This window comes from Cetorhinus maximus, chromosome 9 (genome assembly GCF_964194155.1).
Source record: "Cetorhinus maximus chromosome 9, sCetMax3.hap1.1, whole genome shotgun sequence".
NCBI lineage: Eukaryota > Metazoa > Chordata > Chondrichthyes > Lamniformes > Cetorhinidae > Cetorhinus > Cetorhinus maximus.
In genome coordinates this window covers 36,350,764-36,363,579 of record NC_135887.1, presented here as the reverse complement: position 1 = coordinate 36,363,579, position 12,816 = coordinate 36,350,764, and positions in this window count along the sequence as shown.

Sequence of the window (12,816 nt, the reverse complement as noted above, 5' to 3'; positions counted from 1 at the left end):
CCTTGCTTCAGATTGTCAATAGTTAGGTTTTTCTACTTAATGGCTGTATTCCCTAACATTGTATGACTGGAGGCTTCTCATGTGATGAAAACATCTTTAGACTGTCACCTCGCCCACCACCACCCCCCTCCTCAACACACAAACACACACACACACATGCCCTCTTTAGTTCACAGTACTATGTTTAATTCTCTGTTATCTCATACCATTATTTTCCAGAGTTCTCCAATATGAGAGTAAGTCATAAATACTGCAAACCTGTTAGATCACAACTGCACTTGGATTCACCTCCATACTGGTGCAACTAGACTCTCGTAATCCTGCTTGAAAGCTTCTAATATTCAGTAAATATAAATATTAGTATTACCAAGTGTTTATTTATAAGGGTCAATGGGCTCATTTTCCACTTGAGAAACTCATTAACATCACAACAGCTATAACTTTTTGATTTGTTGTGTTTATTTCCTGTTGCTAGTAACATTTTATGCAAGAGTTTGGACATATTGTATTTATGGCTCACAAGAAAAAAGCTGTTAACAATTGCTGGCAAAAATACTTTTTCATTCTCACATAGGATGATTGTCCAAGAACAGTAATTATATCAGTTTTGAGTACACCCAATTAATTAGGTCAAACAGCAATTTTCTCCAAACGTTGTACCAACAGGTGCATTCCTGTAGCTGAATATAACTAATGCACAACTTTTATAACCAGCATGGAAATAACTACATTCTGTTATATATCTTACTTGTTGAATGTGAGCCACCTCCACTTTGAGCTGAGGTACAGTAAGCCATTCATCAGACAGCCACCCAGAAGGCCATGGGCCCAGATGATATGCCGACAGACTTGCTTAAGATAGGAGGAGAATCACTAGTAGACAAGATGTATAAAATAGGTATGGCCCTGTGGGAGACCGACAAATGGCTGGAGGACTGGATTGACTCTACATTTATCCCTTTTCCAAAGAAAGGTGACCTGAAACAGTGCACAATTTATTGAAAAATTGCTCTGATCTCCCGCGCTAGTAAAATCTTGCTCAGGGTCATCCTGGAATGGATCCAGAAAAAGACACAGGGTAGAATCCTCCCAGATTTGCACTAAGTGCGGTAGCAAGCGGGGAAAAGAGCTTTTTACTAGCCAGCCGCAATGGTGGCTTTTCACGCCATATCGTCCCAAACCCACCTCATTAATCATGCATTTCAGTGGTACACGCAGTTTCGATGGCAAACGGGCTCTCATTCACCCACAATGCTGTCACCTCGCCACTTCCTCATGCCGGGTGCCATATTTAAAGTACAGCCGTGCGCACACCTCTTAGTGCTGCCAGCCTAGGACTGCTGCACAGAAGACATGGCCCTGAAAGGTAAGAAGACTGCACCAACCGATTCAGTGATGCGTCCTTGGAATGCCTTTTCGATGCCATGGAGGCCCGCTGTGATGTCCTTCACCCCAACTCTGGCTGCAGGAGGGGCAGCAACATCATCAATCCAGCTTGGGAGGCAGTGGTCAGTGCCAACGCCCTGCAAAAGAGGACAGCACCTAGTGCTGAAAAAGGATGAATGGTCTCCTCCATTCTGCCAGGGCAATTCAGTCCTCTCATTACACTCACAAACCCATCACACATCCACAGCAATCTCACTCACTGCCAATTCAAGGGATTTATTCTCTCACACACACCTTCATTGTCCTCATCACAATGGCACCACTCACCACCCACACACGCCAGGCATCCTTATCATTTGGCCTGGCAGGTGTCCTGCTTACACTTTGTCTATCTGTATTCATGCAGCACAAACTGACACACAAGCGCGAGAGGTTGCAAACTGGTGGAGGAATGCACGACATCAAGGTTCTAATAGAATTCGAAAATAGACTTCCCAGGTTTCCAGCACTCAGAGGACTACTGGAGGCCAGAAACCTGCTGAGACCGAGTCAGATGACAAGCCTCTGGACTCGGTCATGTCACAGTTGCTGGAGCTACAAAGGCAAGCGCTGGAACATCAGGAAGGGATATCCGCTGCACTCCTCAGATTGCAAGGCATGATGGAGGAGTCCATCTGTCTTCAGTCTGAGGCGATAGCACCAGCATACCAATGCACCTAGGTCAACACTGGTTGGATGTTGGCCACCATGGAGACCTTGGTCCAGGACATCAGTCCTGCACAGCTGCGCAGGCTGAACTCCATCGCTGATGCCATGGTTGGCCTCAAACAGTGTCAACGCTAGAGGGGCGTAGGGCAGCTTGATCTCACTCCAGTTTCCCCTTCTCCTCAAGGAGTCAGCCAGGGGCCCGCAGGCACCCATAGAGAGGAGGATCAGTAGGTGCAAACCCCGGGGACATCCACTCAGGTGCCCAGAGTACCCAGCCCATCCAAATTCCCTCTTCCTGTGATCCCTGCAGCTCCAGCTCCACAGGCCAAGGAGGGTGCCACTGCTGCACAGCAGGATCCTGAAAGCAGGCCAGGGCCATCCAGGTATGGGTCCTCCAGAGAACACCTGTCAAGGTCATCACAGACAGGGCGTAGCAGTCAGCAGGCTGCCTCCACCTCCACTGCAGACGTCGGGGGTGCAGCAAGATGTAGCAAGGCTAGGAAGCTTAAGAAGACACAGTTGAATAGGCTGGGAACGGGTGTTAATCATATGTACATAATAGTCACTATTGTAAATAAACTGCCAAGAATATCTCCTTGCCTATGTCTCCTTGTTATGATGACCAGTGTTCGCATTACTCAGATTTTCAACCTTGGTTTCTGCACATGACAAACGCAGGTGTCTCAGTCCACGGCCTCTTCCCTGTGTGTAAAGAGAAAAGTGATGGCTTCACACTCACTGGACACCTCTGAGGTGGGGCTGGCCCCCCATCTCTTCAGCATCAACGACTGGTGATTCTATGCACCTGAAGAGGTCAGGTGCTGAAGGCTGACAAAGGATCAGGTGCATTTAAAGTTTCACGGCTGCATCTCCAAGATGTGACCCTGATCACAGAGCACAAGCAAGCTGCCCTCAGCCAGACAGGAATCAGACATTCACAGAGGCTATATGAAGATCAAGAGGTGTCCTCACTGCATGTCGTCATCATCCTCTGCTGTGTCTCCACGACAGGAGCCTTATCACAGAGGGTGCGTGCGCTGCCATCAACCAGACTGGAGTAAAACATTCATAGATGCAATGTGAGGATCTATGGTGTCACTGCATGTCGTTATCATCCTCCACGAATCTAACAGCTATGAGGGACACCTGAGTGTGCCTGCCTCATCTGGCCAGTGCGATGACCTCATCGCTGGCATCCTCGTCTTCAAGGGCCTCCACACCCTCATGCCCGTCGTCTTGCTCCTCATCGAAGGAGATGTTCAGCTCCTCCATCTCCTCCTCAGCCAGTTCCTTTCCCCATTGCAGCGTCAGTTTGTAAAGGGTGCAACAGGCGATGACAAAACATGATACCCTCTGTGGACTGTATTGCAGGGCTCCACCAGACCGGTCCTGGCACTGGAACTTCATTTTCAATATTCCGATGGTTTGCTCCACCAAGGTGCAAGTTGCAGCATGATCCTTGTTGTACCTTCTGTCTTCTGCACTCTGAGGCTGTCGCACGGATGTCATCAACCACATCCTCTGCGGGTAGCCCTTGTCCTCGAGGAGCCAACTCTGCAGCCCCTGTGGACCCTGAAAAACGTCAGGGACCTGAGACCTACAGAGAATGTAGGAGTCATGGACACTTCCTGGGAACTATACACAGACTTGCAGGATACACTTGTGGTGGTCTCACACCAGCTGAACATTCAGCGAATGGAAGCCCTCGCTATTGACATAGTTGATCGCATGTTGCCACGGAGATCTGAGCACCATGTGGTTGCATCGGTGGCACCCTGCACCTGTGGGAAACCTGAGATCTGGGCAAATCTCAGTGCTCTTGCATCCAGGCTTTCCTGGTCCCAGTCGAAATGCACAAAGTTTTGTGCCTTCCCGAACAAGGCTTCTGTGACCTCAGGTGTGCACTTGTGGGTGGAGACTTGTGATATCCCGCAGAGATCACTTGTGGAGCCCTGAAAGGAGCCACTGGTGTAAAAATTGAATGCCTGGTCACTTTCGCGGCCACTAGCAGTGAATGCCCTCCAAGTCCCCATGGCGCCAAATCCTGCAGCAGGTGGCAGATGTGACCGACCAATTCCCTCTACGTGCGCAATCTTTGGCAACACTGGTTCTCGGTCATCTGCAGGAATGAAAGGCGGCATCTATAGACCCTGGGTCTAGCTAGGAACTGACCAGTGGCTCTTGTGGCTCTTCAGCAGCTTGTGTGGGAGCCCCAATCACCCCTTCATTCTGAGGGCACCGCTCCTCGCTCTTCCCAGCCAGGCCTCCCCATTACTCTCTTTTCCATTGTCTCTGTTCTCTGTAAGCCATAAGGCATACAGCTAGTTCACCAGGTTCCATGCTTCTGATGTACTCCTCCTGTGGGATCAAAGAAAGAGATGCGTGGGTTAGCTTGGTTGTTCTAAGAAACTCTCTTGGTTAATTCTGAAGGCCCCTTAATGCATTTCTAGAGGGTGCTGGGAACCACGTGGACGGCCAGAGTTTAGTGCGCTGCATGACTGCCCGAAACCACGCCCAGCTCTGCCCGACTCCACCTGACTGATTGGCGCCAGCTTCGCTCACTGGACTGTATGCTGTGCTCTCAGCTCAGGTGCAGGCATTCTCCTAACTTGCACTGCAAGGCTGCACTGTTAGCTTGAACCATGAAAGAGACCGGTCCAAACCTGAATGATGACATTGCAAGGGGCTATGAGCTCCTCCACCAGTGACTGCTCCATGGGCAGCTTTCGCAAGGAGATTGTACAATGTGCCCAGTCATCCAATTGTTCTGCAGTCCACTAAAATGCTCATTAGTTTGGAGGCTGTGCCCGAGGGATGCAAAGCTCTAGAGCATTTGGTGGCACTTTCATGCCTCTACATTGCCTGAGTGGGCAGATAAGCTAGAGGTCCGGCTCCAAGCATATCAATGTACCTACTCCTGAACTGTCTCAGCTGCAGAGGAATGGTTACTTTCTACAAGGTTTCCCTAATGCGTGGCTGCTTCACTACCCCACGCCCCCTCCCACCACGGCATATACTAGTGCATTACCATCCGGCCGTGCTGCCTTGCTCACCTGCCCCCATCCCAACCTCAGTGCAGCCCTTGCCCCCGCACTGTACTGTCAGCCACCTGGAAAAACACGGCTTTCCTGTGCCTTCACCTGAATGCGCGGCACCCTCAACCTTGATGCCCAACAGGTGACTCTTGTGAGTGCTGCACAACGTTACTGAGCATTCACCTCTGAGTTCCCCTCGAAGTGCAGCTCGCCAGGTGCACGCCTGATAAATGCAGTTGTGAAGCACGTCGGCATGCAATCATGCGGATGCGTTCGGATGATCCAGCATGGGGGGATTATTCTGGCAAACTGGGTTTATCATGACATGCAGATGTATTACAATGAAGTTCCCGACATCCGGTGGCAGGAAACATGGTCTTCATTGACGAGTGGAGAAAATGATTGCAAATGTGTTTTACTACAGCATGAAACCAGTTTTTGGCCTTCCAGCCATATTGTCAGCTCATGCCCGCCATGATGCCTGCCACCAATGGGCACGGATGATTCCACCCACAGAATGAGATTGCTGATGAGTAAGCTGGAATTTGACATGGAAGAGAAGCCAGAGATCAAGTCACTAATCTTAGAATCATAATGTGCAAAGTCCAAAAACATCAGCAGCCTATATACATGTGCTTCATTGATTTTGAGAAGGCATTCGATTTGGGCTCACATGAGAAACTCTGGTTGACAATGTTAGACATGTGATACCCAACACATTTAATCGACTTAGTCATAGTCATAGTCATAGAGGTCTACAGCACAGAAAAAGGCTCTTCGGCCCATCGAGTCTGCGCCGGTCAAACAAGTACCTAACTTTTCTAATCCCATTTTCCAGCACGAGGCCCATAGCCTTATATGCCATGGTATCGCATCCAAATACTTCTTAAATGTTATGAGAGTTTCTGCCTGTACCATCGTTTCAGACAGTGAGTTCCAGAGTCCCACCACCCTCTGGGTGAAAAAATTCTTCCTCACATCCCCTCTAAACCTCCTGCCCCTTACCTTAAATCTATGCCCCCTGGTTATTGATCCCTCCAACAAGGGGAAAAGTTCCTTCTTGTCTACCCTATCTATGCCCTTCATAATTTTATACGTTTCAATCATGTCCCCCCTTAATCTCCTCTGCTGCAGGGAAAATAACCCCAGTCTATCCAATCTCTCCTCATAGCTAAAACTCTCCAGTCCATCCTGGTAAATCTCCTCTGCACTCTATCTGGTGCAAGCACATCCTTCCTATAATGCGGATTCCACAACTGCACGCCTAACCAGCGTTTTATACAGTTCCAGCATAATCTCCCTGCTCTTATATTCTATGCCTTAGCTAATAAAGGCAAATATCCCATATGCTTTCTTAACCACCTCATCTACCTGTCCCGCTACCTTAAGGGACCAGTGGACATGCATACCAAGGTCCCCCTGACGCTCGGTACTTCCCAGCGTCCTACCATTCATCGTGTATTCCCGTGCCTTATTTGTCTTCCGAAGTACGTCAGCTCAAACTTATCCAGATTAAAATCAATTTGCCACTGATCAGCCCATCTGGCCAGCCCGTCTATATCCTCCCGTAATCTAAGGCCATCCTCCTTACTATTTATCACCCCACCAATTTTCGTGTCATCCGTGAACTTACTGATCAACCCTCCTACATTCAAGTCTAAATCGTTTATATATACCACAAACAGCAAATGACCCAACACCGATTCCTGTGGAACGCCACTGGACACAGGCATCCAGTCACAAAAACACCCCTCGACCATTGCCCTCTGCTTCCTGCCACTCAGCCAATTCTGGATCCAATTTGCCAAATTGCCTTGGATCCCATGGGCTCTTACCTTCGTTATCAGTCTCCCATGCAGGACCTTATCAAAAGCCTTGCTGAAGTCCAAATAGACTATGTCAAATGCATTGCCCTCATCTACACACCTGGTCACCTCTTCGAAAAATTCAATCAAATTGGTCAGACATGACCTCCCCTTAACAAAACCATGCTGACTGCCCTTGATTAATCCCTCCCTCTATAGTGTAGATTAATTCTGTCTCTCAGAATTGCTTCCAATAGTTTCCCCACCTCTGAGGTTAGACTGACTGGCCTGTAGTTCCCTGATTTATCCCTTCCTCCCTTCTTGAATAGCGGTACCACATTGGCTGCCCTCCAGTCCTCTGGCACCTCTCCTGTGGCCAAAGAGGTATTGAAAATTATTGCCAGCGCCCTTCCTAACTCCTCCCTTGCCTCACTCAACTGCCTGGGATACACTTCATCTAGGCCTGGAGATTTATCTACTTTTAAGCCTGCCAGACCACTGAGAACCTCCTCCCTTTTTATGCTAATATCTTTAATTATATCACAGTCCTTCTGCCTGATTTCCATACCCACGTCATCCCTCTCACTTCCCTCAGCCAGCAGTGCACTCTTTCGCTCATGTGCGCGAAAGAGCGCACTGATCTCCCTGAGGCTAAGTGCTGCCTCAGGGAGATCGGCTCAGAATTAAAACTTCTAATGTAATTGTTTAAAAAATTTCCCTGACATGTCCCCTTATGTGACACTGTCACATGAATTGGGACGTGTCCAGCACTTAAACCCAAACCTTTATTAAAAATTTGAAAACCCTCATGAAACCTCATCCTGCCTGTGGATGAGGTTTCGTGCTTTTTCTGAAGCCTGCCAGGGCTCCTGGCCTGCCCGCCAATCCTAAAGTTGGACAGGCAGGTCCATTAATTAGGTTAATGACTTTTTAAATTGCCTCAATAGACCGTTGACAGATCAGCGGGCGCACAACTGATTCGGCTGCACCCCTGCCAACCTGAAAATGGAGATGACGCGGGGTGACGTCGGGAGTTCCGCCCAACATCATCCCGCATCATTTTATGCGTCAGCGAGTGGGCCCCGCCTCCCCCTGGTCCCCCGCTCGCCAACCTAAAGATCCTGCCCATAGCTTACTAGGAAATTTACATAAATGGAAATTGCATTCTGTCCAACTACCTTTTGGAGTTAGTTGACATAAATCCTACTCCTTACATATGCACACAGTAGGAAAATGAGTACCCAGAATTTCATAGTAAAATATTTATGTATCAGAATACTCCATAAAAGGAAAGTGCAGAAAACAGAACCACTTTGTCGCACTCACTTCATTTTGTGTGAGCAATTGCTCAGTAATTGCTGGAAGAATAATGGTGAGTTGATGGCACACACCATTGATAGTGCATCAAAAAAAAAGCGCTGTGCTAACAGAGATAGACCATGAATTGTGAATTACCAAAAATTGCTGAATAACTTAAGCCATTCTTCTATTAGCCTCATAAATACGAGAAATTGCAGTGCGCCTCCCCATGAGTTTCAAAGATTTTCTAGATTTGGGCCATAAATACAAATGAATCCTGCTGCAGACATTTAGGGCTGGTATTTAATATCATACGGATGCTGGTAAGGAGGTTGGTGCCTCGCACTAGACATCCACCATGTGTGATGCTGAATTGATGCCAGTGCTGCTATTTTGGAAGTCTGCGCTTCAGCTGATGCTCTTTTGACTTCACACAGCTGAACATGACATTAAGCAACCCATCAGCACTACTTAAGGGGAAAATCAATTACTTACAAGTTAGTCACTGATTTATTTCACCTGCTTGATGCTACAATATTACACATTCTTGGTATTTTCTATTCTTGTTTCAAGTTTCAAATGTCGACCGAGAGTAGTGTGGTAGACGGTGAAGTACTTTTTTGCCACATTCTAAGCTTCTGAATAAACCAGTCACTCCAAGGCATGGATACACTAGCTGGCCTTCCTCTTGGTATTGTGTGTAACTGGGAGAATGAGCAGAGTCTAATCAGAGCAGGGTCAGCTGCTAGAAAAGGGAACAGGGAGGAGGAGAAGGGGAGAAGAGAATGCAGGAGGAGATCATATCGCTCAGGGAGCAATTCTCCAAGCTGTACCTCAGTGAGGACCATTGTTTGAGATGGCTGTGCTTTACTGAGGAGGTCATCACTGAAATCTCCCAACTGCTGCAACCAACTCCAACCTCAGAGCAGGGCAAGATCCTTATTGTAGGTGACCGTAGGAATGAACATTAATTTGTTCTGTACTGTTCTGGAAAGGGGAAACATAGGCTTACAAAGCAAAATGACATGGCAGCCTTGCAGGGCAGCTATTTAGATAATGATACACAGAGTGTGACAGGAATGTAAAAACATTTAAAAAAAACAGCAAATAGGGTCAAAGGGGGAAATAATGGTAAAAAGGCAAAATGAATGGTCCCTTACTTACATGCACGTAGTATTCGGAAAAAAATAAATGAATGGCGCAAATAGACGTTAATCTTATAACCATTACAAGGAGACCAAAGCTGGGAACTAAATATTCAGGGGTATGTGACTTTTCAAAAAGACAGGCAGGAATGAAAGGGTGGTGGGGTAGCTTTGTTAGTATGAGATGGAATAAGTATGATAGCAAGAAAGGATCTTGGATCGGAAGATGTAGAATCCATATGGATGGAGATAAGAAATAACAAGGGGAAGAAGACACTGATGGGGGTAGTCTATAGGCCCCTTGACTGTAGCTATACAGTAGGATAGAGAATAAATTAGGAGATAATGAGGGCATGTAAAAAAGAAAGTACATTAATCATAGGTGACTTTAATCTTCATGTAGATCGGGAAAATCAAGTTGCCAGAGGTAGACACGAGCAAGAATTCATAGAGTGTATTCAGGGCGAAATTCTTAGAGCAATATGTTGTGGATCCAACCTGGGATCAGGCTATTTTGGATCTGGTAATGTGTAATGAGGAAGGTTTAATAAATGATCTCAGAGTAAAGGGTCCCCTAGGAGACAGTGACCATAACATGGTAGAATTTAGCATTCAGTTTGAGAGTGAGAAACTTGGGTCGGAAACAACTGTGCTAAGCTTAAATAAGGGTAATTACAATGGAATGAGGGCAGAGTTGGCCGGAGTGGCCTGGAAAAGCAGTTTAGCAGGAAAGCTGGTTGATGAACAGTGACAGGCGTTTAAGGAAATAGTTCATGACTCTCAACAAAGATATATCCCAGTGAGGAAGAAGGATTCAAAGAAGGGGTTAAACCAACCATGGTTAACCAAGGAAGTTAAGGACAGTATCAAATAGAAAGAAAAAACATACAATGTGGAAAATATTAGTGGTAAGCCAGAGGATTGGGAATGTTTTAAAAACCAGCAAAAGATTACCAAAAACTAATAAGGAGGGAGAAAATAAACTTTGAGGGTAAACTAGCAAGTAATATAAAAATGGACGGTAAGAGCTTCTTTAAATATATAAAAAGGTAGAGCGAGGCCAAAGTGAACAAAGGCCCCTTAGAGAATGAGGCTAGGGAAATAATAATGGGGAACCAGGAAATGGCAGAGGAGTTAAATAAATACTTTGCTTCAGTTATCATGGTAGAAGATACTAATAGCATTCCAAAAAAGGGACAAAAGGGGAGGAGGAAATAAATACAATAACTATCACTAGAGAAAAAGTACGAGGGAAACTAATGGGGCTAAAGGCCGATAAGTCCCCTGGACTGGATGGTTTGCATCCTAGGATATTAAAGGAAGTAGCTACAGAGATAATGGATATACTGGTAGTAATCTTCCAAGAATCCTTAGATTCTGGAAATGTCCCAGAGGGTTGGAGAACGGCTAATGTAACACCCTTATTCAAAAAGGGAGGGAGACAAAAAACAGGTAACTTTAGGCCAGTAAGCTTAGCATCTGTCATTGGGAAAATGTTGGAGTCTATTATGAAGTATATAATAGTAGAGCATTTAGAAATACATAATCTAATCAAGCAGAGTCAGCATGGCTTCATGAAGGGGAAATCATGCCTAACAAATTTATTAGAATTCTTTGAGGGGGTAACAAGCAGGATAGATAAAGGGGAACCAGTAGATGTAATATATTTGGATTTCCAAAACGTGTTCGATAAGGTACCACACATAAGGCTTCTGAATAATATAAGAGCCCATGGTGTTGGGGTAGTGTATTAGCAGGGATAGAGGATTAGCTAACTAATAGAAGACAGAGAATTGGGATAAGGGAGGCATTTTCAGGGTGGCAACCTGTAACTAGTGGAGTGCCACAGGGATCAGTGTTGGGTCCTCAGTTATTTACAATATATATTAATGACTTAGATGAGGGAAGTCAATGCACTATCGCCAAGTTTGTAGATGACACAAAAATTGGTGGGAAGACAAGTGGTGAGGATGACACAAGGAGTCGACAGAGGGATATAGACAGGTTAAGTGAATGGGCAAAAACTTGGCAGATGGAACATAATGTGGGAAAACGTGAGGTTATGCACTCTGGCAGGAAGAATAGAGGAGCTGAATATTATTTAAATGGAGGAACACTGCAGAAGGCCACAGCACAGAGGGATTTGGGCATCCTTGTGCTTGAATCCCAAAAAGCTAAGTTCAACAGGTAATAGGTAAGGCAGATGGAATGTTGGCCTTTACTTCAAAGGGAATAGGGAGGTCTTGCTAAAACTGCACAAGGCACTAGTTAGACCACGTCTAGAATACTGTGAACAATTTTGGTCCCCTTATCTAAGGAAAGATATACTGGCATTGGAAGCAGTCCAGAGAAGGTTCACTAGGTTGATCCTGGGTATGGAGGGATTTTCTTATGAGGAGAGGTTGAGTAGGTTGGGCCTGTACTCACTGGAGTTTAGAAGAATGAGAGGCAACCTTATTGAAACATATAAGATTCTTAGGGGGTTTGACAGGGTAGATCCTGAGTAGATCGTGCGCTGCAGTGCTCAGCGCTGCCAGGGTGGGGTGGGGAGGAGGGCGAGCGTGGAAGTTCATGGGTGTGTGCAGTTAAAAAGTGGGAGAGTCTAGGACCAGAGAGCATAAACTCAGAGTAAGGGGTCGCTCATTTAAAACAGAGATGAGCAGGAATTTCTTCTCCTCGGGAGTAGTCAATCTGCGGAATTCTTTACCGCAGAGAGCTGTAAAGGCTGGGTTGTTAAGTATGTTCAAGGCTGAGATAGACAGATTTTTGATCAGTAAGGGAAGCAAGGGTTATGAGGAAAAGGCAGGAAAGTGGAGTTGAGGATTATCAGATCAGCCATGATCTCATTGAATGGCAGAGCAGACTCGATGGACTGAGTGGCCTACTTCTGCTCCTACATCTTATGGTACTATGGTCGTCTGGTATCTTCTAGGCAGGTGCTTGAGGTATTAGGAACACCTCACAGTTTGCAGTGTACTATTGCATAATGGAGGCCATGCTATTCAAAGGGAGATAATTTCATTTCATTACCCCTTGCCAAGTAGGAGAATAGAGCAAACCTGAGGGTTTGCAAAAACTTCAGGTCTTCCTAAGGTGCTGGGTGCCATTGCTTGAACACACATTGGCCAGGATTTTCCAGTCATTGGGGAGGCTCGGTGGAAGCAGCAGTGACCTATTGCCTGACTGCTGCTGTGGAAGCATAGACTATTGTCATAATTGCTGTGAATCAGTGTTCAAAGGGGATCCAGGCTATCTCAGCAATCCAGCAATCTGTCCCCCAATGAATTACCAGAATTGCTGAGGAGTTGCACCAAGGCAGAGGCAGTGGCTTCGCAGAGCATGAACCTGCTAACTTCTCTCAGGATTGCAACATTTGTGATCTCAGCCCTGGTTCTCCACCCTTTCTGTTGCCAGTCAGACAGCCAACCCAGACTGCTG